This window comes from Cydia fagiglandana, chromosome 2, assembly GCF_963556715.1.
Source record: "Cydia fagiglandana chromosome 2, ilCydFagi1.1, whole genome shotgun sequence".
In the NCBI taxonomy this organism is placed as follows: Eukaryota; Metazoa; Arthropoda; class Insecta; order Lepidoptera; family Tortricidae; genus Cydia; species Cydia fagiglandana.
In genome coordinates this window covers 16,703,939-16,728,312 of record NC_085933.1, presented here as the reverse complement: position 1 = coordinate 16,728,312, position 24,374 = coordinate 16,703,939, and the positions used below count along the sequence as shown (strand labels likewise).

Below are 24,374 nucleotides of genomic sequence, written 5' to 3'. Positions count from 1 at the left end.
AGGGGGCTTATATATCATAGATATTTATATAGTTTGGCAAGCCATTTCCGCCAGTAGCAAAAGGGCGGCAAATTTTAAAAATGTAGATTCGAAGAGTTGTATTCCCATAGAAAATTTCGATATCGCGTTTTTTCCACTGACAAAGCGGATTGGCCAGAATATATAATATAATAAATATTTGTATATAGTCAGTGGCCTTAATGGTCTTAAAATAAATGATACCTGGTCTATTTGACGTTCAGATTTTTGATACTAAAAAAAAAGTTTTTTGTCTACCTAATTTTTATACGTAATTGTCTTATTTATTTAGTTCATAAACATGATGTAAATTTAATGTTTGCTTCTATTTAACACCAATATTTCTTAGCACAGCTTTGCTAACCGACAAATCATAATACCCTTGTCAGACAAATTTATTTAGGTACAAACTTGTACGTAGTTATAGGAACAAGTAAGAACTTCCTCAAAGGACCGATATTAAAACATCGCGGCCTGTCGCAGGTATTTAATTCACCCTACCTGTCCCGAAAATTTCCAAACCGTCCTAACACGACTTGAATATATTAACGGCGAATATTTTCATGATAATGCCGAAATATTATGGGAAAGGTTAGGGCAAAATGTGATATCACTGGCATTTGGAAGCGCTGGTATTGAATAGGCAGATAATTTGTATTGTGCAAACGTTTTATGCGAAACGGCCGGGCCCTCTTTGATAGTATGAATTATGATAGTAACTATTTTATAGTACGTATAGTATATATGTCATTATCATCATGATCATCATATCAGTCGGTCCACTCCCACTGCTGGGCTGGACAAACGCCATGTCATTGTCATTAACGCTGCGATTTTTACAGATGTAGCAGCGATTATATCTAATATAATTAATGTTTTAAACACAGTTAAACAAAAAAAAATCCACATAATGAATAGGTATTGTAAATTATGCTTAGTGAGGAAAACGTGAAGGACAAAGGAAGTTTATTCATGATGAAAAAAAAAAGTGGACAAAACTTTCGTATTTAGGTAGGTACGCTGGGAATTCGACATTCCCTTTTCAATTAAATGGTCACATTTTGAGGTGGCGTATTCCAATTCGATGTTATTTGTTTCCTGCCTCGTGTAGCCAGCTATATGGAGCCAAGCGGAGGATTTTGGGACTAATGTGAAATGCCAAATCAAAGGCAACGCCAAGCCGTATATTGAATACGGAAAGTTGATTTAATTTTCGGACTTTACCCTAAAGGCTTGGGCAACTTAAGTTTATTCAACCTTCTCGAATTACCGGTAACATAATATAGATACGTTCGTATTATTGCACAGTAAACTACAACCTCCTAGCTACTCAGAAATGAGTGATGTGATTACACAATAAAATTAATATTATTATTTTTCTAGCAAATGAATAAAACACTAACCTGACATTTTGTCCCCGTGGGAATCGGATCAATATCCAATTTAGCGAAGGAAAATAATTTCCCGCTCCCCAGGTCGACGAACTGCTTATCACGAGCTATCCCGTCCCTAGACGTGGTAGGGTTACTCTTACTCATTGACTACCTCCTACAGACCCCGCATTATAGATTATAGGCCTTCATCCTGACTGGCTAAAGACTACGAGCTAACGGTATTATTTCGTCGCATACTAAATTTCTAGTTTACTCAATAACCCATGAGCACAGAAGTTATTCATGTCATGTAGCATTTACGGAGATGCAAATTTGCCACACAAAAGCATTCTTAATTTTAAAATACCGAGCGCATACTGCCCTTCTACTACTAATGCCCTTCTACTTCTACTTCAATTGACAAAGCGAAAGTGAAGCTGTATTGAGCTTGGGCAAAAAATTTCGTCTTCTGGTCGCATTTTGGCTATTAATAGGTTCGATAGCAGAATTTTCTGTCGATTTTTAGATTTTCTTCAAAATGTCGGAGCCGTGGGGTTTGCGAGGTATGCATACAGCGCTACTAGCAATAATAGATATTATATATATGTACTCGTATTAATACAAGCAAGTATGATTACGTAATCTCAATAAAAATCTTAACAATTTAAAATTTAAAATGTATAGAATATTTTTAATTAAAGTAATCTGTGCTCTTACCTAAGCTCATTGCAAATTGCAACGAGTCTGAGGGACGGGCGTTGACTCAGAGGTCTATGTTATCTTAATTAAGTTGTAGACAAGACATGCCTAAACTTACCTAACCCTAAATTTCGCTAGACTACGTTATTTTTGTTCTTAATCGAAATCATTACTATAATAATTTATTAAGACCATTAAGAGCAACACACTTGATTTTTTGTGTATACATGTGTTACTGTAAAAGCCCGAAGTACGGCAAAACCTAGGTCTTACCGGTAAATCCTAGTTTTTACCGATGCCGATCGGTAAAAGCCCGAAATGTTAAATCTTACTAGTTTACTTCGGGCTTTTACCAACACCGATATGGTAAATCCTAGGTCTTACCACGGCGACCGGTAAAGTTTCTTATCTTATAAGTTTCTTTCTCATGTATGTTCATAATATTTTTTATTATGTCAAAATGAATAGAGAGGAAAATGGGAACTACGTTGGTCTGGAGAAGCGGTCGTTTCCTTTCGTCTTAAGAAATATTTCTCAGATAATTTCAATGTTCAAGTAGATTTTATTTTCATTAAGCAAAATTACCTTCTTAATTTTAAGCAAGCAGCAAGTCAATAAAGTTCATAACTCTCGTTCAATGAATTTTATTTATAATATCTTTCTCGGAAGCATTTGAATAATAAACAGGTAATAGTAATAGGTACCATCTGAGATTTCGTAGAATACGAACGTTAAATGACTCGTACTTTTGCTCGGAAGTTGAAACATAGGACTTACCATCACGCGCGGTAACGCGAAGAAATTATATTCTACTCAGACCTAAAATTACTATACTTAAATGACAGGTTATGAATTTGATCTGGTTTTGTTGTGAATGTGATCTGAGAGTGAAATTGACGTTTTTAGTCGAATAAATCTGTCATGCACTGTCAAAAACTTATCAGATCTCATGTTGAGCCAAGCTTCTAAAACTCTACAACTTCAGTAAACTACACATATTTTGATTAAGGTGTAAACTTGTAAAGTTTGTGAAATTAGGGCTTACAATATAGAGGCGTGTTCAGATATTTGTTAGCTTGTCTGCGCCGATACGGTACGTAATGTGCATAACAAATTTAGCTTTCAATAAAACTTAATCTGTTAATTTTTTTATCCCATTTTGTATTATACATATCACTTCATAATGTTTAAAACTATAAAAGAATAATAATACCTGTGTTTAGAAAACTAGCACTCGTTGCTTTTCTTCTACAACTAGAACAAAGAATCTCAAAAATGAATTGTACAGTGACACCAGTGCTGGATTTGGAAGCGTCCATCCATAGACTGCGCTGGCCACTTGAGGTGGGACGTACGCTTGCGCCTCTCCGTCATGGTAATATAAAAAGTGAATGAGCGATAATCCTAAAGCGGTAACTGGAGATGTCATCGCTGACATTTTCTTTACGAAACAGTCTGCCGATTGTTGCGGGGGAGGGGCCGTCAAATGTACTCGTATTGCTATTTCAACATGAGTGTACGTAACGTACAAATAGCGATGTCAGTCTATACAAAAGTTTGCACAATTGTGCAAATTTTTCGGCGGACGGGTAAGCTCTAAAAGGAGACGCCAGTTATTAAAAAATCTAAGGCGGTAATACTAATGATGATAAAAATTATTCAAAAGCACGAGTTCAAGTGGTGGCGTTCAGGACTGAAACGCTTCTCCGTATACAATACATAATACCTACCACGGTGTAGTACGCGAGTATTTAAGAGCCAACAGGAGTGGTCATTTCTCCATACAAACGTAGTCCTCGTTTTCCTCCGTGGTTTTTGAAGCTAGAGCAATGATTTTTTCAACACAGATTAATATTGTCAATATCTGTGTCGGACCGTTTTGCTTTTTTTGATATTTTTGTTTTTTAAGGCGCTAGAGCCCTTCAAAAATGGCCAAAATGGCCTAATTGACTATGCCGCAATGAGAGGCGTGGTATTCAAAACTGATATCAATTAGCCAAAAAAGCAAAACGATCCGACACAGATAATTTCATAATCATTTAGATTTCCAAATTTGGTTACGATTGGTTAAGTTTTGGAGGAGGAAAAAGAGGACTACGAAACCTCGATTTTTGTCATTTTTACGCAGGATTTTTCGCCTCAGCTGCAGTTGTCCCTATCGCACTAATTTTAGGGGCGGAGTCAAGTTTCTAAATACGTACACAGCCAGAAAAGTGATGGGCAATAGTCGACATTTAATGTCGATAATCTAGTGATGTAAGAAGTTATCGATAAACCGTCTTGTGTGAAAATATCTAGATCCTCCTAAGACACAAGGGGTTTTGCGTTGAGAGGGAACACATTTTTGTAGTTACATAGGTACAATCTATTTTGAACTTTTTGATTCTAATATTTCAAATAGAAAATCATTTATTTACAAACAATATATATACAGTGGTACAACTAAACTAAATTAATAACTAGCTTAAATCTAAAATAGGCCCCTGAGGCATTGTACCAAGGATGCTGGCGGCATTTCCCCGCTGTATCGCAATACTGATACGTTGTGCGAGGTAGCCGCCAGCTCTTCGGTCACCAGTTACGTCAACCAGACGCTTCGCGATTTCTGCGAACAACTTACGCGCGCTGGGACCCCATGGACCTAGAGTTTCAACTCCAAATGGTACAAAATGGTACTCTCTACCGAGGCTTTTATATATCAAATTAGAAATCAAAATCAAAAAATATTTTATTGCATGGTTATGGGTTTACCAAATTTTTAGGTACAGCCACGCTCCGTAATTGTCAAGCAATTTAAGGTCCTAGCTAGGGAATGCAATCTCGCACCAAGATTGGCGATTCGAGATCTCGCACGAAAAATCCGAATCGAGATTGGGTGTTTCGAGATCTCGACAGTCAGATTTTCGGGATCGAGATTAATATCTCGACGAGATCGAATTTGACAAAGTAACTAAAAATGTGTTATTTTAATCAATAATCTCTAAGAATTCCATAGATATAGACATCGTAAAATCGGGCGTATCGAGATATTCCTAGGAATATAATGAAACGCCGACATTTCATGATCTGCCTAGCGAACACCAGCCATTTTGCGCAAACCTCAAGGTGTGATATTCTGATATTCCTATAGTCTATAGGCAAATTAAACAAAAGTCGTCTCCTTCACGATTTTCGTCGACATCTCTTCTAAATACCTAAAACTGGTATGGAATGGACGTGTTCCTCGTGGTCTCCAGAATATGAATAAACCGGTTTTTATTTTATGGAGGGGAGGGGGGACGTGTCGAAAAAAAGGAAGGAAAAAGTGGGCGGCCGACCAGCATTGATATTTGTTCACGTCTTTAGTCCTATGGGACCGATCGGTTCGTGTGAGATGTCGTTTGAAAGAGTATTAAACGTGCAATTATTGTTTTATAATAACCGTAGTCATGACTGTAGTCATTTACAAAATATTTAAAATATATGATTTTTTACCGTGCATGGATGGCATAAGTACTGACAAAACATGCGTCTAACTCAATACATTATAACTTTACCGCAATTAATGTTATTATAAAATATACGAAAAATTTCATTAGCTTTCCAAAAACATAAGTTTTATTGATGTATGATATTATACATATAACAAAGTAATGATGAATTTTGTTCCGTCACGTAAATGGCGGGCGACCGACCTCAACTGATCATTATTTCTCGGGTTCTATTTTACTGATCAATTGGTGATGCATACCATTAGAAAGAATATTAAACATACTATAATTGGTTTCTAATAACCGTAGTCATAACTGTAGTCATTTACAAAATCATTGAAAAAATGTATATGATTTCTCGATCAATTATTTTACAATGCGCCCGCTATGAAGCTAGGAATATCAAAGAATGCATTGCTCTGATGGATCTGCCGTCTCTTTCATAAGGAAGATCGTGATATGCCTGGGTTAATATTAGATCAGGAAATGGTGGCGTTTCATGATACGCCAAGGATTACGATTTTACGATATGCCGCCGACATACTACTTATTTAAGGTACCTCATGTTATATTTTGAAAATAACAACAACAAATTAAATATTTAACATAAAATCAATTTTAATTTTTACTTTACTTCTATGAAATGCTATCGATGTTAAACCACTATTTTAAACTACCTTTACTTAGAAACTGCGTAACAATAATAGAGCTAAAGCCGGACACATAATAGCACTGCCTGAACAACATGAATCTAAGGTCATATATTACTTAAAACAAAGTATTTCACTTTCAGTCTTGTTCGAGATCTCGAAAATATTAATCGAGATCTCGACCGAGATTGCATATATCGAGATTTCCTGTCAACTAGGTTAAATTTCGAAAATACGTGCGAGATCTAGCGAGATCTCGAAATTGCGAGATCTAGATTGCATTCCCTAGTCCTAGCTGAATTGGTTGTTTCATACACTTACTCTTACTCTATAGAATGTCCAATCCTGCCTTACAAAGACGTTAATATTTATATTTGTCATGTCTATACTTCGTTTCTGAGCATTATTGAAAAAAAAATACTTGATACTAGTATTAACCACTAAGTACATAAATAGGGTAATTCGCCAGTAACAGGCCACTATTAGTAACTGGCCACGCCAAACCAAAAATGAATTCTATTCACCTATAAATATAATTCATTTTAGTATAAGGTGGCCAGTTATTGAAACCTTATACCTACTAAAATGAATTCTGTATAGAGGTGAATAGAATTCATTTTTAGTTTAGGGCGGCCAGTTACTGGCGAATTATCCTATTCGATATCGAGTTCCGTAAACGTAAGCCGGGTAAGTAAAAAAGTTCAATCGCAATAGGGTAATTAGTCAGTGGCCACCCCAAACCAAAAATAAATTATATTCACCTATAAATAGAATTAATTTTAGTATAAAGTGGCCAGTTATTGAAGTTATTGAAACCTTATACTAAAATGAATTCTGTTTATAGGTGAATAGGATTCATTTTTAGTTTAGGGCGGCCAGTTATTAAAAGTGGCCAGTTACTAGCGAATTACCCTACTTAGTAGTAGCAGTAACAAAAAGTGGCAATGCAAATTGCAATCAGTGAGGTGCGCTCCAGCGCGAGTACGGGCGCACCGCACGCGTCTGTGTGCGTGCATTACACATACAAATACAGTCTCTCACGCCGCGGTTACGCCCCGTCAGAGCGACGGGTATATTCAGCTTGAAATCTCAAAATTGACTTTTAGCTCAGCTCCCGTTTCGTCTTGGTTCACGGCAAATGAAACGTCAACAACACCCGCACAGATTAACATCATAAACAAGAACCATTGGTTATTACCTCAGAGCTTTCACAAATACCTAATTAATAATGAACTACGATTTATCTTTGCTGCGCAGTTTCAGAAAAAATATTTTACAAAAATGTAGAGTTGTATCTCTCTTTCTGCCACACCATCTCTGTTTAATAACCAGATTTGAAAGATTAAAATATTATATAACAGCTATATGTTGTTGTTGATACGTATTTGAACATATACATATACATATATATATTATTATATATTACGTTAACTGTAAAACCTTGAGAACGCCTTGGTATGGTAGGGAGTTCATTTCATAGCCGTAGCGTTCGGTGACGGAAACCGCAAGAAGCAATTTATTTCTTACTTCGACAATATTTCATCACAATTACCCCCTATATTATCGAACAAAGTAATTTTCTAACCTAAACTGAATCCCCATTGCGAAAGTTCCGCGAGCTACCTTCATATAAACGATGGCGCCATAAAAGTCAAAGGCGGCTTAATTGTCGATTATGTTCAAAATCGCACCATAAACAACTAATTCAACTTTTTTATTTGTTTTATACTGCCACAGTAACACGTAACAATTAAGATTACATTTGAAAATTCATTAAATTGTTTACCGCATTTTGCGTTATAACAAGTTTAAACTAGCGTTTCAAAATAGGTATATAGGTTGATTGATACATATTAAGTACTTACCTACAAGTGGTGGGGCAGAACAGAATACTAAAGCAATCGAAAACGTGTAGGTATGCTCACTGCTATTACACTATTACCTATTAAAGTTGTCACGCACTTAATCAATTAATTAATTTGTCAATAATGAATGCGTCTGGAAACTTCTACTTACGATAAAATGTCTTGCGTAAGTAGGTACTGGCGGCTAATTCGATTTGTTTTAATAACAGCTCGTAATATGACAATCATGCCTTTTCTTAGAAGTACCAATACAGTCAGTAAATCCAATACGCGCAATAAAAAAAAATATTTTCTTTTTCTACTGACAATAAATATTGTTTGACAAGCTGTAAGTTAAATATGAGTTGACTTTTCATTGTTTTATGTTCTGTTTAATTAATGTTCAACTAAACAACAGCATTGTAAAATAAAATAGGGAAACACAATCACAGCACAAAATAGCGTCCAAATTAAACCTTTAGATAAGACTGTGCTTGTAATTAACCTGTGTATAAAAATGAATTGTTATTTGAAATGCGTGGTCATATAGTTCTTCTTTTTTAAAACATGGCTTTCATCAAATTTAAGTATGTATGATGATTTCGCCAATGTCGAAGGTGGGGATTTTGGCATCGTTTCTTTGTCACCACGAAACTCTTGGATCTGAGATGGCGCCTCCGAAATATCTTGATCACTCATATTAAACGAAATTTCGCTACAGTTATTTTATGAACAGCAAAACATTTTATACCTACTAATTTAATTAAAAGATAAACCGAACGTCAATTGGCGGCAAGTCGAGAAATGGAAACTATTTTCACTCGTGTCACTCACGCAACATAATTATTTTTTAGATGAGAGACAAAAAAGAGTGGGCCCAACTGCCATATCGCCGTCAGCCATATCAAATACCAAGAAAGAGTGGGCCCAACTGCCATATCGCCGTCAGCCATATCAAATACCAAGAAAGAGTGGGCCCAACTGCCATATCGCCGTCAGCCATATCAAATACCAAGAAAGAGTGGGCCCAACTGCCATATCGCCGTCAGCCATATCAAATACCAAGAAAGAGTGGGCCCAACTGCCATATCGCCGTCAGCCATATCAAATACCAAGAAAGAGTGGGCCCAACTGCCATATCGCCGTCAGCCATATCAAATACCAAGAAAGTGTCATGCGTGATTTGTCAAAATAATAAAAATAAAATAAAATGGTCTAGTCTTATAATATTATCCCATAAATCAACGCTTTGTTTCTCGCCTGTGAGGTTACACTATCTACTACCTAGTTAAAATCAAGACGGCACAGTTTAATAATCGAACGCAACTTAATTCTCTCGAACTGTAGTTGGAGTCTGTGCCTGCGCTGTTTCCTATTACAGTTTAAAGCGATCTGGTACCTGCGTACAGCTGGCAATCCAATGTAAATTGCACGCTTCAGTGCTCAATAATTTAGGAGATATTTTCCCGATAGCCGGAGGGAACGTTTGTGATTCAGTCATAATGTTTATTACGGTCGAGCCGTATTCTTGAGCTCTTACCTGGGGCGCATTTTATAAAACTACATGTTAAATTTCAGAGGTAAACTTACTAGTTTACTTGTAGCTTTTTATGGGGTCGTACTTTTAGTTAGAAAATATTCACGTCATATTTAACAAGGGAACTATCATTATACAAAGAGTTATTGTATCAGTCTGTACCCAGTACGGTGTACCTAAATACCTACAAATAACTGTGAGTGAGAAAGATTGGCAAGGTCGGAGAAGTTAGGCTTAACATTTAGGTCTCCTGGGCGCAGTCTGGTTTGCAATGTTTATAATACATATTATATAAGTACTTAAAACTTATTTTTATCGACTGTCGACTGTCATTTTAATACAAAATTGGCACAAAAGCAGAATGATTGGATAGTAATATTATATTACAAAATTTAATAAAAACACAGCTTAGGTATTTCATTGGCAAGGTGTTTTTCTACAGAACATTTAGTATAAAATAAACAGAGTGTTCTTAGATAGGTGCACGAAGTTATTTAAAATTAACTCATAACTAGACAATAAATCCATTCTTTAGAGAAAACACCTTAATAGGTATTTCAAACACTACACACAATTCCCTAAAGGCGTAAAGCTTACTCTATTCTCGTATTTAGGAACATAAAATCTGATACAAATTGTATATCAAATATTAATAGCAAGTTCTTACATTACGGGCCAAAGGGCCTGTTATCTAAAGAGATAACAGGTACTTACAGAACTATACTGCTACGCGCTCATACAAATAGTTTGAAATGTTTCGGGAAAACATGCGTAAGTACCTATTTTCTGTGGACATTATGAAAGTTAATGATTTGGGTAGGTACGTTTTGAAAGGCATTTGACACAGTTTTTAAGGAATAGAATATTAGAACATGCCGTAAAGTCCATTTATTATATGTGACGTTCCACGGGAAAAGGTACCTTATGAGGGTTTCTAGTTTCGGAGTTATGAAATGTTTTGTAAAGAGGTGAAAAAATGCTCAATTTTTTTTTATTGTGTGATCTCAAACCTTAATGCGTAACGTTTGTTTACCTGTTTTTATTTTTGTTATAAGTTAGTTATAAGCCTAGTAACGTCGTCTCAGAGTTTAGTAAAAAGGTACCTTATGGAAAAAAGGTTGAAAATTTCCAAAAAAACTAGTCAATACGGGAAAAGAAGTTTGGTAGAGAACTGTATTAGCATTCTGCAAAACTAATTTGATAATTTCAGTTCTGGTTGGGGCGCCTAGCAAATATTATAACCGTACATCGACCGACATTATAAATCCAAGTAGCCTGCTATTATACTAAAGTTACTCTCGTCAAGTCTTTCTTAACTAGAATAATCTTCATTTGGTTTGGTCGCATGCAATAAATCAGCCATTGGTTTGCTGAAAAATGCCAATACCCGACGCATTACCTTATGGAATATCTAAGGTCATTGAACCTCGATGCCGCTTGTCTTCAATGGCAACCAAAATATATTATTGATAAGAAATAGACGATTTATAACATCTTTACCCCAAAATATTATTAGTTTATCCTTACTGTTCCATCATCATCATGCCTCATCAATCATCATGTAACTTAACCACAAGGTACCTTTTCATTACATATAAATTATTGGTCTTTTTTAAGATTATTATGACGAAGAACCAATTAAATTTGTGGCAGTTTAATGTAAATTAATATTTTCTATTCATAAAAGATAAAAGCTTCAATGTGATTGATGTTTTGTAGTGATGTATTATTAGATTTATTTCCATAAGGTACCTTTTCGTTAATGTATGGAGCAAATACTGTTATTGTTATGTAAGTTTAAAGTGGCATAAGGGGTTAAATATAGTATTTAGTTGGGGTTTTAGGATTTATTTCATTTGAATGACAGAATTTCTTTCATATGTGCTCAGAAAAATTGATTGTGTGTTACATTAAAAGTAAAAATATTCAATTTTCTGATTTTATATGAAAAAGTCAGAAAATACATTTTCACCTCTAAATCGGTATTGTTTTTTGCTTAAACTGTCTCTCAGTATCGTTTTCTAATAGATAAAATTTAAATCTTGAGAGCTCATTGCAATCAATCGTGAAAATGAAATAAAACTTTATTTTCAAGAGACTGGTTAGTATACACATAAATCAGTCGATATCAAAGGTTTCTATTTGCATTACAGAACAAGTCGCAACATTTTTTTAATCTCAGATATATAAGGTATTATTATTTGTAGTCAACTATGTAACTTACTTCAGGAACATAGTTTTTTAGGCGGCTAAACTTAAAACTTCTCTATCGTAAAGTTGCTCATTTCACAACATTATTTTCAAAAAATCATATCTCTGTAACTACATAACTTAGGAGGTTGATCTTTTGTGTTATCGATAGCTTATTTATTGTAGATTACTGGGGTATGCATAACTCCATACCCGCCATAAGGTACCTTTGACCGTGGGACGTCACATATGGTATCTACAGGAAAGTCCCATAAAATTAATTCATACTGAAAAAGTCTTCGATCAAAATCGTCCACTTATGAAGCTTTTTCCAGATAAACAGTTGCTATTTAAATACAAAGTTGTATTGTTTTCAACGCAAGTCTAATGAATACTTAGGTACTTTACTATGCTGAGCTTGACAAAGGGATTTCGAAAATGAGGCCAAGTCCTGGCTAATTCGTGACTTGATCATTTAATGTAGCCATTGTTTACCTACTCTATAGCTGTATTAGGTAGCAGTGGTGGGGTATCCGTAGAACTCAATTCCGCCACGTTTGGCCAGACTACGCTCATGAAGAAAATCCCCCGGCTTGAAATGAATATTTTTGACGCGCCATTGATAAGCTGTAAAAAATACTTGGCATTAATGTAATGGCTGTAGAAAGACGGGTTAAAATAAATCAAATACTTACATTGAAAACTCTTATTAAAATTAGCTCTATATAACATACATAAATCACTCTATACAATTCTACTGAAGTTATAATGCTAGTAGCCTCTCATGGCACCAAATATTGCAAAATTGCAGTCAGGTAGGTAAGCTAAACTTCATGTGTGCGGTGCACGTGCAGAATATAAATCAAGCGGATTCTCCAGGGAACCAACCATATTTCCTTATAGGTACTGATGTTATACAATGCCTTCATACGGTAACCAACCGAATTCGATTCTAATTCAAAGTCAACTCGATTGCCTCATTGACACCTCAGGTGACCGGGGGCTAGCAGCTAACTCGGCCAAAGGATAAGCCTGGCCATCCAAAAAGGCAACGCTGCCAGCCTTCTGGGCACCATAAGAGTGACATTCAATTTACAACTCCAGCTGCAATACTGTTCATTTTACTATGGAAATTGACAGTGACAGCGACGCGTTTCCATAGTAAAATGAACAGTATTGCAGCTGCAGTTGGAAATGGAATGTCACTTTAACGCATGAAGGTGACCTGGGGAGCATTTTTTACTTATAAGTTTAGTTTAAGATCTGTTATATTTTTGTTTTAATTTTAACGTTTAGTTTTTTTTTCCTTTTTGTTTGTTATTAATAAACAATGACACTCGATTTTTTAATGTGCATCACGATTAGGTAAACACAAAGAGCTAAATTTTGCCCTAGTTAAAATTAACAATCTATGTAGTTGCAAATACATAATATGCAATTCAATCAATTTTATTTTTATCCGACTACTGGAAGGAGTTTTCAGCAGTTTATTCCACCAGTGAGTCTGAGCGTAGCTTCATAACTGTTAAGCCGAATTTGGTCAATGAGGCGTCAAGCGATTTGTTTTTATGACGCGGGCGACATGGGACTGGGATATTTTTAAACGACTACCTATAAAGGAGGAACTTTTTTGTACAAAAGTCAACCGAAGACGAGTTAAAGTTTTTCAAACGTTTTGCGTCGTTATTTCTATTTAAACATACATATTATATTTCAAGATACCAGTAAGAATGACTTAGGCGTCGTTGGTAATTGGTCTATCACCTAAGAGGAGAAACGAAATTAGAAGGAAACAAAATAGATATGGTGCTCCGCGCAAAACTTGCAATATGGCCATCGCACGAGTCTTTTTTCTCACCTCACCTATATCAATACATCACTAGTTATTCAATAGGTACTAAAATTATACTGGTATGGTATGCAAGGTAACGACAATGAAAATCAATGAAAATTATGCGCGTATTCATGGTTTTTATCTATTTAAGTATCAAGGCAACTTTAACCTTTAAAGAGTGTATCTTTGCAAATGAAGTCAAGGTTCCGTGTGAAATTTTTCATGGCAAAATAGTGTAAACAAAAGCCGATGCGTTCCCTTTCCCTACTCTCTATCATTTCATAGTGATACACATTCGGCTTCCAGATGTCCTTGGGGAGGTCACTGTTCCTCCTCGAGCCGGTGCAGCCTTGCCGCCGGCACGTACAAATTGCATTCACCAGATCGCAGCGACAAAAAGGCACGAACGTTCCTCAGAAACTGTTCTAATACCAATTTTGAGATCTACAAGATTTTCCAAGATACTACTGTACTTACTTACCTAGTTTACAATATTTTACTCTAGACTCTCGTTGCGCAATGTACTAATTAAGAAGTGTTCCACTATAATAAAATAAAACACAAAGGCACAGAACACAATACCATCGGAAGATGTCCACACGCTCGCTCTCAATGTACTGTAATTGATATCCGAGCTCTCTTCTCGCAGCATCCAACCGACCCCCCGTCAATTATAACGGGATGAAGAGATTGCCGTAGGTGGTGCCTGAGGAAAAACTCGTCGACACTGGGATAATCCCCGACTTACCGCAATACAAATCACTCCTCGCTTGTATGGGCGAGATACGAGATCATAACATTGCGTTTGCAGGGAAGATAAAGTGCCGTGTTATGTGAAGGGAAACCATGAAACCTAATTCTTCATGGCAATTTCTTATGATCTTTATGCACATCTTACAGGAATCAGAAAACAAGATTATACACAACACAGTAGATTTTATAATCAATAAAATCAATAAAAAAAATACTTACATAATTATGATTATTTTATATTACTTAAGTGCGAGTGAGACATCTTAAACATTATAATACGCCTCCTAATACGCCCGAATAATTATTCGTATTAATAAGAAATATTTCTGGTTGGAGGAGGGGCTAAATAGCCCGCTGGTAAAAAAAAGTCTGCTCTTAAATCCGTTTGGGGTAAGAGTGTCAACGTGGCCAATAGTGGCCATAGGAAGGAGATTAGTCTAAGAGAAACTTTTGGCCTATTTTTTTGCCACCTTCGTTAGCGACAGTCAGATACCTATAACAAAAATAGTTGTGGTAAATTCATTAAACCCACCTCTTGAATAATAACGTCGGGCTTACAGTAAAGCTCGGATGTCAATGTTGGGACTCGGACCGTTTTGTCGCTAGTTAATATTCATCAGGAGGTCACGATCAAATGGGGTGCCATTAATATTGGGAAAACTGTAAATAATAAATTCAAGGAACCACATGCTGTCATGTGCCATGCCAATGTAGGCCTTTAAGTAGGTTAATAATGTTAATATAACGTAACTTTTTGGGTGTTTATAGGATTCCGTACCCAAAGGGTAAAACGGGACCGTATTACTAAGACTCAGACAGACAGACAGACGCACGAGTGATCCTATAAGGGTTCCGTTTTTTTTCCTTTTGAGGTACGGAACCCTAAAAATGGGGCAGAAGCAGATACCTATTAGGGTTCCGTACCCAAAAGGTAACAACGGGACCCTATTACTAAGACTCCGCTGTCCGTCCGTCCGTCCGTCCGTCTGTCACCAGGCTGTATCTCACGAACCGTGATAGCTAGACAGTTGAAATTTTCACAGATGATGTATTTCTGTTGCCGCTATAACAACGAATACTAAAAACAGAATGAAATAAAGATTTAAGTGGGGCTCCCATAAAACAAACGTGTGACCGTTTTTTTTGCCTTTTTTGCATTATGGTACGGAACCCTTCGTGCGCGAGTCCGACTCGCACTTGCCCGGTTTTTTTACTTTACATAGTGCAACTAACGTATTAGGTAAGTTTTGTACACCTTGTAAGCCTTTATACACAATTTGCTTCAAGCTACTCTATTTCTGTACACGACACGAGTGGTTTGGTTTAACTTAGTAGTGGCGTTCACCTCAGCCGACCTGGCTGAGGTGAACGCCACTCAACAGCTTACATTTCATAGCGCATAGCTGACCAACAAGCCACACAAGTGGTTGGCCGCATACCTATATGCAATTTCAGAGTAACTAATACAATTTCACGATGCGGAACGGATAACTGGAAAATAATTCTGCATAAAATATCTGAAAACGGAAACCAGCATAAGAAACAGCGAAGTTCGGAACTTTTAAGTTATTTTTCTTCCTTGAGGCGCTTGAATAGTTTTAAATTTTTTGATATACCGTACCTATGGAGTATATTAACTTATATTTTTTATACCTAACACACCAAGTTTTAATTTAATCAACAAAATCAATTTTCAGGTAGGTATGGGATGGGGCAATTTTGAAACCTAGCTACCAAGTATTTGTATATACTAGGTACAGATTAAATAGTTAAAGGCGATAGGAGTTCATAACTTTAATTGACAATTTAATGAGAACCGCAGACCTCACTTCCTCTATCATTCCGTCCTTCAGGCCCAACACAACTGCCCAACTTTGACAACTTTTGCTATTTATCAGCATTTTACCCACCCCCTGACAGACACCAATACTGTTCAAGTCGTATAATTAAATGACAGTTTGAGACTGTCGTAGCCGTACTTTTACTACGGATCGAACTTGTTCTTCATCGCCCATTTCTAGCAAAAGTTACATTACCAACTTGAAACTTATGTGAAATTCATTCACTTCAAACACAAGTTTTGATAGGACTACTTTGATGGAATACGTAGTTACCCGTCCGCCACAATAGGTTGCCTTGGGTTATAAGTGTGTATCAAGCAAAACGGAGTACCTTCGTAGCGCTATGTACGTCTCAAGACCTATCCAACGACACCCACACCATAGCGTTAAAGCCAAAAAAAAAAACACCCAATTCAGAATTGGGTGAAAAAATATTTAGGGTGATGAACCCTCTACACGTAGAATCTACGTGTAGAGGGTACATCACCCTAAATATTTTTTTACCACTTTGTCGGTATGATTGATTTATTATTATCCACGACAAATTCCAGCTTTCTAGCACTAACGATCATGGAGCCGCGGATGGACAGACGTAGAGCCCTAGGACATGGCAGAACCATAATAAGGATTCCTAGTTGATTACAGAACCCTAAAAAGGCACGATGAAACCTAACCACGGTGTATATACTTATACACAGAAAAACAGTCAAACCTACACTAAACGTGTAACTTTTTAAACCGGCCAAGTGCGAGTTGGACTCGCGCACAAAGGGTTCCGTACCATTACGCAAAAAACGGCAAAAAATCACGTTTGTTTTATGGGAGCCCCACTTGAATATTTATTTTATTTTATATTTAGTATTTGTTGTTATAGCGGCAACAGACATACATCATCTCTGAAAATTTCAACAGTCTGACTATCACGGTTTATGAGTTACAGCCTGGTGACAGACAGACGGACGGACAGACAGACAGCGGAGTCTTAATAGGGTCCCGTTGTTACCTTTTGGGTACGGAACCCTAATAGGTATCTGCTTCTGCTCCATTTTTAGGGTTGCGTACCTCAAAAGGAAAAAAAACGGAACCCTTATAGGATCACTCGTGCGTCTGTCTGTCTGTCCGTCTGTCACAGCCTATTTTCTCCGAAACTACTGGACCAATTAAGTTGAAATTTGGTACACATATGTAAGTTTATGGCCCAAAGACGAACATGTATCGTAAACAAATGAATTTTAAATATGGGAGCCACTTTTGGGGGGTAAATGAGAAAATAAAAAAATAAAGCTTTTTAAACTATATCGTGCTACATATCAAATGAAAGAGCTCAATGTGAGAATCTCAAACGTATTTTTTTTTATAATTTTAGAATAAACAGTTTAGAAGTAATTCAAGAAAATAGATTAAAAATGACCATTCCCCTCCCCCCCCCCCCTTTATCTCCGAAACTACTGGGTCTAAAATTTTGAAAAAAAATACGTAAAATAGGTTTTTACCTATAAATGACAGGAAAACCTATTAGAAATATGTAGTCAAGCGTGAGTCGGACCAATTACTTAGTTTTTGATCCGACCCCTACGGGTTTTTTAAAGGCAATTCACTCGCGTTTCACATATATATAAAAATATATTGTTAATAATTTAGTAATGTACGGAACCCTTGGAATGCGAGTCCGACTCGCACTTGGGCAGTTTTTATAATCAGTTGAAGTTGAAAATAAGATAGGTGATGCGGTTTGTGCGCCCAGTAGGTACTTGTCTGGTATTTAATATTGAACTTTCAAACCGCCAGCCCGGGAAGACTGTGGTCGGCAATGTTTCAATTAAAATATTTGCGTTTGGAAACTTATCGTTTGCTCGAGAACTTACAGGTGAATTCGACTTGTTTTTATGGGGAAGTCACGACATAGCGACTTGAGCACATTTCGGAGAAGTACCAATGTCCCTCGCGGGTTTGTTTCTAATAAATTATTTAATTAGCATAGTTTTTGAATTTTCGTTGTTTGTTGTGATCTCTGCTTATGATAATTTAATAATGTGAATTACGCTCTTTCTTTTCTATTGCCAAAATGAGTTAAATAAGAAGGTAGGTATTCACTTTAATGACTATGATAAATGACTGATAAATTAATACCTATACAACTCAGTAGGTATCATCCATAACCACAAACACATCAAATATGTTTCTAAAAACACAGTAAGCACCTATAACTATAAGTAATAAGATTTAAATACAAAACTTCCGTGAGAGACTCGTATTATTTTAAAAAGAGGCACTCACGTTTTTACTTAAACCATGAGTTTTAATATATTGATAAAGTAAGACTAAAAATTTATTTGTACATACTTATGTAAGTTTTGTCAGTAGGTACCTATACATTATACATGATTAATTGATTATACATTGAGTCATTGGGGGTCGTGTCGTATCAAAAAGTCAAAGAGCTGGCGCAAGATAGGGAAAGCTGGAAGTTACTCCACTCTTAAGTTAATTATGATGATGATACATTGAGTATAAACAAGCATGCAAATACCTACTATTTTAAACCTATATTATTCAATATTCATCTCTAAGTTACGAAAACCTATTAAATTAATCGTTCTTTTAAAATATTGAGCCGTGGTAGCAAAAATATACTTATACCATACCACGTTACCCGTTTTAAGATAATATATTTCTTTGACCCTAAAAACAAATACACCCAAAACCTGTGAAACCCTTTTCAAACATATTAAACCCTTTACTCCACTCACCTAGTAAAGGAGCGTTTATTTTTATACATTACCATGAGATTGCTCATTCGAGGCAGACAAAGGTCTCCGCGCAGGTCGGGGTGCGTAAATCAACGAGGAGGTCTCACTGTGAGGCTGGCCGGAGTGGCCGGAAACCGATTACGTCGTGTCGGCTTCGCAAGCGAGGCCCATAGCTAGGGTTGACTTTTTTTTAGTGGAATATAGTATTTTCCAGAAAAAGGCATCAAAAATATAGTACATTACAAAAAAATATAGTAGATTTAGATAAAATACTAAACATGAGTGTAATAAACGTTTAATGGGAAATATAGTATTTTAGCGTACTATATATTTTTCCAAAAGTATATAGTACAGAGAGCCAAAATATAGTACAATACTATATAATATAGTACGGTTGGCAACCCTACCCATAGCCCAAGTCACGCGCTCTCGCGCTCTTTTCATAATATACGAAGATAGTTATACACAAGTTACTGACGTACCTACTACTAAATATGTTTTCTAAAGTTGACGTCACTGTATTACTGCCGAGTGCCGACTGTGCAGCAGTAATGCTGGTGCAGTCTTAATCCGAACGTGACCTAAACGAATGCCATCAACCAGTGTTGGTATTGATAACTATAAGCATTTTACCGATAGGTCTCACAATTCAGAGAGACATTAACGAATTTCGGTAGACTGGAACACACACACGGTCAATAATGCAGTCATATTAAATGTAGATTACAAACGGGTCACTCACGTTACACGTACGTAGTGTATGTGTATGATACTAGTTTTGCCAACTGCACGTCAGGTAAAACCTAACGTTACGTACTGTGGCATTCTACTGTGTAGTTTTCGACCCAGCTTCGACTATGCAGTTGCACTATAGAGGCAAAACTGCGCAGGCATACCTACCTTAGTGTGTATGGTCAGAGATTAAAATAAAAGTGACATGAATGATGACTGCAGCGGCATTACTGTTGCGATGTTCGTGCTGCTGTGGGCGGTGTAGCCATCAATCGCGGCAGTAGGTATTGCGGTAACGACGCCGCAGAAGTAACGCTGCTGCAATCCGACTTTATCATATTATTATTTTGGATTGAGAAACTAAAATGACAGTATTTCATGTATGTACCTAATGTAAATATATTTTTTTTTATATCTCCACTTAACCTGAATCCCGGTCCCAAGACCGTTCTTCACTCCTTGCTTGCATCCTCACAACCCCGACCCCTTGAAAGTTAGCGTTGCTCGCCCAACGACGCACAAATCGCACAATAGCCTTTGGGTTTGAATCCCCAAAATATTCCTGTTACAATCTCGTTGTAGATTTTCGGTAAGTTGAATGGTGGTTATTTATGCTGTCGTTACGATTTTTTATTGTTTTCTATGAAAGGAGGTAACTCATAGAATTCGCCAAATGACTTTTCTAATTAAGTACTGTCAAAAAGAATAGATAGTATAGAGGGGTCCTGTCATTGTCAATTTTGTAGTCACGGTACATTTACGGCCATCTATCGACACAAGATTAAAACTTAAAATAAAATTGAAAATGTATAAAATAATCAAAATATGTTTACGGATAAATGATTCTTAATTTTTATTGTTCCCTACTGACCCATGTTCTTTCACTGATATGTGTTAAAATTGTCAAATACCAAACGGTGTCGTTAACGCCATCTAGCCGAGAATAGTAAAAAGGTAATGGCGCCATCTATTCGAGAACGACTTTTCCTTGGCCGTCCGAGGCACGTTTTTTTCTTAGACTTTATTTATCTTATACGGAGTTATATATATCTCTGGTACTGTCAAATACAGAAACGCAGATCGACTCTGACTTTACAATCGCTAACCAGGCTTTTTGTATCTGATGCTGAACTCTTTGAAAGTGCAATTACTTGGAGTATCGGGAAGATCCCAGCATCAATCAGGTAGCGTCACGTCGACCGAAGATAACGAGGGGCTTCCTTTTCCGAGGCCTAGATTAAATAGCCGAGAAATGGATCACTCTGCGAGCATGTTCAGAATTTGATGCAAATTTGTAAGTAAGTCGGTATTTTTAGATGTGATACGAATGAATAATTTAAAGGGAAAGTTCGGCATAGGTTAGTTTAAAGTTAAAATTAAGTTGAGTACCTAAATTATTCAACTTGTACGAGATATTACACGCTATATACACATGGTTTATTTGTAAAAAAATATATGGATCAAAGAAATGCGCAGGATTTTTGTCTTACAATAAACATAGTATATTCCATATTCAAAACAGTGAGAAGGAAAATGTGACTTAAACCGTAAAAATAGCTTAATATTAGAATGTTTCACAACGATGAGTTTAAATTCGAGGAGAGAGAAGAGAGAAGGAAATTATGGAAACGGTAATAGGGATTGAATACAGGCATAAAATAAAGAACAAGAAAATCCTTTGAGGAATTTCCCTACCTTGTACATGTAGCAAAATAAATCACTTTACAACCATCTTTTGTCATTACGGCGCTCTCGCGGATACTTAGTCTTGAATCTTGAATAGCTCGGGTAGTATAGGGCACGTACCGAGTCACAGAGCGATACACTTGACACGCTGAACGTGATGGCCCCATTTTGGCGTCAAGGCGTCGCATTAAAATTTTCGCTTTATTCGCGTCTCTATTGTTGAAGATTTCGTTTCTCAAATCTTAATTTTAAAGAAGTATGCTGGGATTCAATTTCTCGTAACGATTGGCATTCGAATTATGGAATTTTCTCGCACGTAAAATTAAAGGTTAACGAATTAACATGAGATTAATTTGTGAGAAAAAACATGGCTTTTGCTGATTTTAAAAAATCTATCCAACCAAATTAAACAAATAGTTTCTTAAATCTATCTAGGTATCTAAGTATGATAACTCTGGCAATAATAACAGGCCTTTTTCATGCAAATCTTGATTGGTTAATGATAGGTTGATGATCGTCTAAAAAATAAACTAGATCAATACCAATTACTTATAGCAAAAAGAATAGATAGTATAGAGGAGTCCTGTCATAGTAAATGTTGTAGTCACTATAAATTTACTGCCATCTATCGACACACGACTATAACTCAAAATAAAAACGTATAAAATGATAAAAAAAATATATATATATGGGTAAATGATTTTATTATTTTTATATCATTTTGACCCATGTTCATTCACTGATATCTATGTGTTAAAATTGTTAAATATGAAACGGTGTCGTCACGCCATCTAGCCGAGAATAGGCTAAAGGTGTGTGCGCCATCTATGCGAGAATGACTATTTCTTGATTTCCGAGGCACGTTTTTTTCTTAGACTTTATTCATCTTATACGAAGTTACATATGTCTTTGCTTATAGGTACCATACAATAACTATGCGACCTGCCCCGGCTTCGCACTGGTTAACAAATTATACACTTAAACCTTCCTCAAGATACTTAGGTATTTTCATATGGTTTTCACCTATCACTCTATTGATAGGTGAAAACCGCATGAAAATCCGGTTAGTAGTTTTTGAGTTTATCGCGAACATACAAACACACAAACAGACAGACGCGGCGGGGGACTTTGTTTTATAAGGTGTATAGATATAAACATCGTTTAAGTTGTCGGTTATTTAAGAACATGCCTTTGTCATTTCATGCGTTCGTCGTGATTATATTGTGCATGAATTTAGTTTAAATTCGTTTCGAGTTAGCTGTCGCTAAATGCAGCCCTTGTTTTAACATATTGTAAACTGTCTCAGGTGTTGGTTCATCGTTCTAAGTGTACTGAACGGCATCATAATTTTCAATAAAGGGCGCCTGCCGCACAGTTTCATCATATTATGGAAATTTTGTGACTCGGCTTCCTTAGGTAAATACACCCTTTGAAGAATCGCGTTACATACGGTTGGTTTTTAAATCTTAAATTAATTAAATAAAGGCAAGCCAGACTTAAATTGATTCATATATAATGTAGTGTATCAGATAAAAGTTTCCTGTAAGTAGTAAAAATGTAATTAGGTAAGTACCTAACTACTCACAGATTTAGAATATTACTCTTAAAAAGCTGTTTTAACTACTAATTCCATCGGCATAGCTCATGCACATTTCACTTAGATTGTTGATTGATTAAGGATTGTCAAATTCAGCAGCTTTGTTTTCGAGGATGTTATATCATGCTTTATCTTCATAATTTATGTATCTACATGTACGGTCAGCCAAGAAAGTGGTTTACCACTTTTCGACTCTATCAATCATAATAGAGTCGAAAAGTGGTAAACGATAATCTTGGCTGACTATAAAAACTCTGGCGATTACTCAATTTAAGGGCAGGGCGTACAAATACCATGCAAAACGATTTATATCCATAAATCAAAAGAGACCTCAAGAAAAATTGAAGATACTTTTAACTAGTAGGTATTATACCAGCGAGTAATAAATCCGAGTCCAGCGAGCAATCTTTTCCTTTTGATAAATGAACTGTTCTATTTGTACGATAAGGTTTTCCGAGGGTAACAGCGCGGTTTGATAAGAACTTAAATAACCGGGGCCGAATTCTACCTCTATATTCCTATTATCGTCTTTTTCGCACAGTGGCAAAATAAAAACGCCGAATATACATTTAAAATTGAGTTAGACTCCTTTTAGAAAGTTCATCCTAAATTGCTAATAAATATTGCATAATACATATTCTAACATGAAAAATTATTTTTACTTAAATTCGAACATAAAATTCGACATATGCAACAAAATTTCACTTGTGCAAAACTGACATTTCGAATCAACATCACATCAACAGATGATTGTATCGCATTGTTCAATGGAATCGCGTTCTATCGCAAACTTGTGATCGAAAAAATAAGTAAGAAAAAATCAACTTTGTTTTACTACTACTATACGGTTTATAATGACTTTGAACTCGGGGTAGGTCGGTTAAGTCGGTTTGGTTCGGTTGTCACCTAACTGTGGATTGCTAATGTCAAATTTTGACAGGCGTGGATACTATCGCTAGACTTTTTTGTCCATGAGCTTGGGCACCATCTTGGAGTTTTTGACGTGCGAAAGGGTATTTTATAGCATAGAGTAAAGCTTTTTTTTCAATATATACGTTTACAGGAATTAATGACATCTTGTGAGCGATAGATGAACTAACGCGCTATTCACGGTGCGGCGGCGAGTAGTGGAACTATACGTGACAATTTCCCTCAATCAAAAGGGGACTACACTGTTGATGGTCGATAAAGGCTATTATTAATTGAATTTTAACAGCACGAACGCCTTATTGACAAGCGTTCTTTTTGTTGAACCCACACCTACACGTCAAATAATGCTCGCTCCACACATTCACCTATGAACGCTCAAAAATACCTATTCACGCAAGTTGTAATTAAACCATATTTGTAAAGTCAGTTTTTATTACTGGGTGGAATTAGGGATGAAAATCCCGGAAAAA

General features: G+C 36.2%; 1 long non-coding RNA gene across 1 annotated transcript in view; it reads left to right on the top strand.

Moving 5' to 3' along the window:
• The first annotated feature begins 15,311 nt into the window (after positions 1-15,311).
• LOC134677326 (uncharacterized) overlaps positions 15,312-24,374 on the top strand; it is a 187,314-nt gene continuing 178,251 nt past the window's right edge. The window contains exon 1 of the long non-coding RNA XR_010100018.1: positions 15,312-15,496. This is a non-coding gene — a long non-coding RNA (uncharacterized LOC134677326). The remainder of the gene's footprint in view (positions 15,497-24,374) is intronic.